Here is a 4,489-nt window from a genome sequence, read left to right as displayed (position 1 = left end):
TCAAGCAAGGAGCAATAATTTCTTGATGTCTTCATTCCTAAGTTTGCAAATAAAGCCAGATAGGTATCCTGGTAATACAGTCTCAAGGAGAATAAGAAGTGTGACAGAAGACTTGCCCGCTTCTACATGCTCAATTATGCAAGCTGAGAAACTTTCAGATTTTTTTTTTAAACTGAAGTTATGAAAATATAAGCACAGGACTAATATTCAGAAAATAAAAAGGTAGTATGATTCACACCAGAAAACAGATCCACTCTATGTGCAATGCTCACCACAAGGTCAGAGCTTCGCTTGACTTGGTCTTTTCTACAAACCTTTGGAGCTTGAGTTGACCTGCAGTTTAGAAGAGGAATGAACATCAAGATCAAAAAAGAGACACAGCCTTGAAATCAGGAGTGGAACAATAAAATATCTACTAAATTATCCCTTTCTTCACCTCAAATAATTGGATGTCTTTTTCCTGCAGACTTATTTATGAGTGTTGTATTGACTCTTTGGAGTCTCCTTTAAAAAAATAAAAAATAAAAAATGGTGCCTTTAGTTAACCTCTTGGGCACCTCTCCAAGCTTCAAAAGATTAGACCTTCGCATGCGTGCACACATGCACAGAAACAACAATATCTGAACTTGCCCTAGGTAGAATAATAATTACAAGTGTTATTAGGCCTCATGTGCTCTTGGATGAGCAGGTCTGGGAAAAACAGTATCAGCTAAAGAATGTTTTTAACTGTTTCCATAATAAATTGAAAGGATTTTGTTCAGATTTTTGTGAATCATTGTTTGGTATCAGTGACAGGACAAGAACACTAGTTCTTGTCTAGACTAGACTAGACTAGACTAGCTAGTCACTGGTTGTCCCAGCACTTCTGCAATCACAAGTGGAAAAAGATCAACTATTTTGGATGTCCTGCTGTAAACTGGCACAGGACTGTCCCTTGCAGTTCATTTATCTAGTGCCTCCTCCATTTCAATTTTAAGTGATAAGACACAACTACTTTCCATAGCTATTTATAAGTTCAGTTACCTTCATATGAAGTTTTCTTTTTTCTTTTTTTTTCCTAACTGGACGGATGAAGAATTATTTCCCTTTTCTGAAATTTCTGAGACATCCAATCTCCCTTGTTATTAACTGAAAATCATGCAAACAAACCACATACATTTATCCAGGCTGTCATCCAACCCAATTCTCCCAAGTTTCCTGTTTCTCAGCCGTTTGCTTTAAACCTTAGACCACATTGCCTAGTCCAAAATCTATTTAAAAAATCACTTATGTATAAATAAGGTTTAGAGTAGTTGTAGGATTCTGAAAATCCCAGGTATGAAAATCAATAGCCAACATTCTGTCTTGGTCTTTTGCAAATTTCAGAGCCATTTGCAAATATAATCCAGGTTTTGCTCATCCAATTTCTGCTTGGGATATGTACAAACAGGCATTTTGTGCTAGCTTGTCCTCTGTTTAAAGTAAGAAAAAAACAAGATGTGTTAAATTTGGCACTGTAGGTTTTTGGAAGAAATTGGTAGTTCAGACAGAATATTGTGTAGTAAATACTTACTGAATATCTTGTTATATTCTGGAAGTTACTTGGAGAATGTTGATATTGGTAACATTTACAGTAAGCATTCAGTCTTTCTGTCTTATTTCCATAAAAAAAGAGAATCTCTTTCCTTTCAGTCATCATTTTAATATTATGGAGGGAAGCATGAGAAACATGTCTGCTCCTTAGGATGACATTGTTATTTAGAAATAAATCTTTATTTCTTGCAACACTAGACGCCTTCTTTTTTCATTACTGATTCTTCCAGATCTACCATTATTCCTGGACTATTCATTACACACTTAATGTAATTAGGGATCTCCACCTTTCATGCAATGCGTATGTGGGGGCCTTATTTAGTTCAGATCTGTGGGCATTTTTCTATGATTTTTTATCTTTTTTTTTTTTTTTTTCAGAAAAATGGGCATATGTGGGAAGTCATGCTATCAGCAGCCTAACAGTTACAGCAGTGCTCTCTGAATTGGCTTTGGACTACAAATCCTCTAACACAGGTCTGGAGGCTGCTGCCAGGCCAGCCTCAATGACCCTTGGCACTGCCGAATTTCTGTTAAGCTTGCACAAGAATGGTGGTATTTCCCCACTCTCTTTCAAAATATTAGTTTGCGCAAGTCACTTTTCCTTTCTTGTATTTGAGCAGCACTCTCTGGGCAGAGGATGCAGTCCTGCTGATCACGAGTTCAGTCCTGGCACTGTGGGCTTTCACGTGAAGCTCGGGCACGGGCCAGCTCTCGCTGCATTTCTGTAGCAGGTGGCGAGAGGACAACTGCTGATACACTGGTTATCAGGGCTCGTTTGCTAATGCTGCGTCCAGAGCTGCCTGAGTGTCATGCTGCTGAGCCGTATGTGGAGGAGAGGTCTGCATACAGAGCAAGTGGCATTGGCATAACCCTGACCCAAACCGGGGTAAACAGTGCATTAAAATAGTGTTGCCAACCTAGAGAAGACCTACCATGTATATAGTCCATGGCATTAAAACAAGCAGTACTAACAGGACCTGTGATCACATATATTGACCAAATTACTGCTGTTTATCTTGTGAGCCCTCTATTTGGAAGGACTACAGGTTTTGTTATTTTTATCTAACTCTTGTGAAACTGCCTGATGGTGCTTCTTTTGTTTTTTAATTTCTGGGCACAACATACTCAACTGTTACATTCCTTTACTCCTTACTCTCAAACACACTTGCATACCCATACCCCCAAAGTTGTCTTGAGCTCTTCATACATGAAGGTACTGATTTTCAAAGGCATTCTGGTCCTATACAGGTAACTTCATAAATGACCAGATTTCTAGAAGAGCCTGAGTTGAAAGTTTTGTGAATTGGAAGTAAATGGGACTGAGATTCTGACATAACAGATTTGGGGACTTACTGAGTCTGCAAGATCAGAGCGACTGGGAGCTTTGTTTATTGCTACATCAGACAGACACTAAACCACAATCCAAAAAAATTGGAAATCACATAAGAAGCTGTGGTTCAGGTGATGGGCATTAAAGAAAACTCCTTAGACTCTTCTTGTCTTCCTTAATACGGGCTAATGCTGCTCGCTTGGCTTTGAACTGCAGTAGGCTCTGGACCTGATCCTTTTCTTTTTAATGCACTGCCAGCCCTTTCTAGGCTTAGCAGTATCTCCTAAATTGCAGCTCAGGACATGTGGAAATCTCATCAGACATGTTTAATCCTTGCCTTCCTGTGGGTTTGTTACTCAGTGAATGACCCTCCTTTTGAGCTCTCCCTATCAGAACTAATTGCCTTGTTCAGAGCAGAAAAGTTGTTTTTCTTTTCTTAACTGAAGAGATGAGGTGAAGCTTACACCTAGCCAACAAAAAGAATTTGCTTGTATTAAACAGGATCTGACCTAAGTCTATCTTCTGCTGGTTTTAGTAAGTAAAAAGCCATGTGTACACATTACTTCAATCAAATGAGACATCCCCAGGTAGAATCATAGAATACCTGAAGTTGGAATGGACCCACAAGGATCATCAAGTCCAGTTCGTACTATAGGGTTATTTTCAAGGTACTTGGGGTACTATTGCTATCAGGTTATTTTGTTAGGCTGAATAGCACTGGGCTGCTCATCACGGAGGGGTACACTTCTTGTTGCTAGCCATCTTTGTATTCAAGCAAGAAAAAAACCTGATCATCAAATGTTGCTGTTGGCTGGGCCAATTATGATATTTCAAGATACAAGGAAAGTTTTGAAAGAATGTGGATTTGCACAGTAAAATATCAACAACAACATTAACAAAGCTGAAAACGAAGGCACTGAGACATCTTTGTAAATCAAAGCCCTAAAACTCTGAAAACCTACTCTGGTCTGTTTAGCACCCTACAAAGAAAGAAAAAACATGCTCAGTTCATCCAGAGCTCATTTTCTTCTCTCATTTATTAATAGTCTTTTTTCAGAGGAACCTCTCCTGCCTTCCTTAAATTACCAACTAATTGCTAATTGCTAAATTAAACCAGAGGCAGGTGTAAATTTACACCACTCCTGACACAGTAGGCACAAAAGGACTCAGATCCCCATGTCAGGGCTTCCAGTGCAGTATAGCTGAGGACTTGGCTGTAGAGCTGCCTGCTCAGAGGCATACAAGAAGAGTCTTTATTTTTGAATATCTTCTTACATAGAGATTCTGGATATGGTGCAAGGTATGTGCTTTTAGCAAAGACTTAGGCTATCCCTTAGGGAGAAGGAGGCAGTAGCAAATGTCTTTTAGGTCTGTGGTTTCTTCCAAAATCTGAAAGACTATACACTTATACCAGATCAATTATAGACATGCTGGTGTACTGGATGGTGACAAGAAATTTAAAGAGGGTAGAAGTTTTTACTGTCTTTCTTCATATATCTGTCCCCAGTATATTTCTGCTGCACTCTTAGAAGCATTATTTTAGCCTCTGGCTCGAGTAGTTTGGTACTTCCACTGTTGATGATCCCT

Source organism: Cygnus atratus, chromosome 5 (assembly GCF_013377495.2).
Source record: "Cygnus atratus isolate AKBS03 ecotype Queensland, Australia chromosome 5, CAtr_DNAZoo_HiC_assembly, whole genome shotgun sequence".
Taxonomy (NCBI): Eukaryota; Metazoa; Chordata; class Aves; order Anseriformes; family Anatidae; genus Cygnus; species Cygnus atratus.
Note: the sequence above shows the minus strand (reverse complement) of the source record.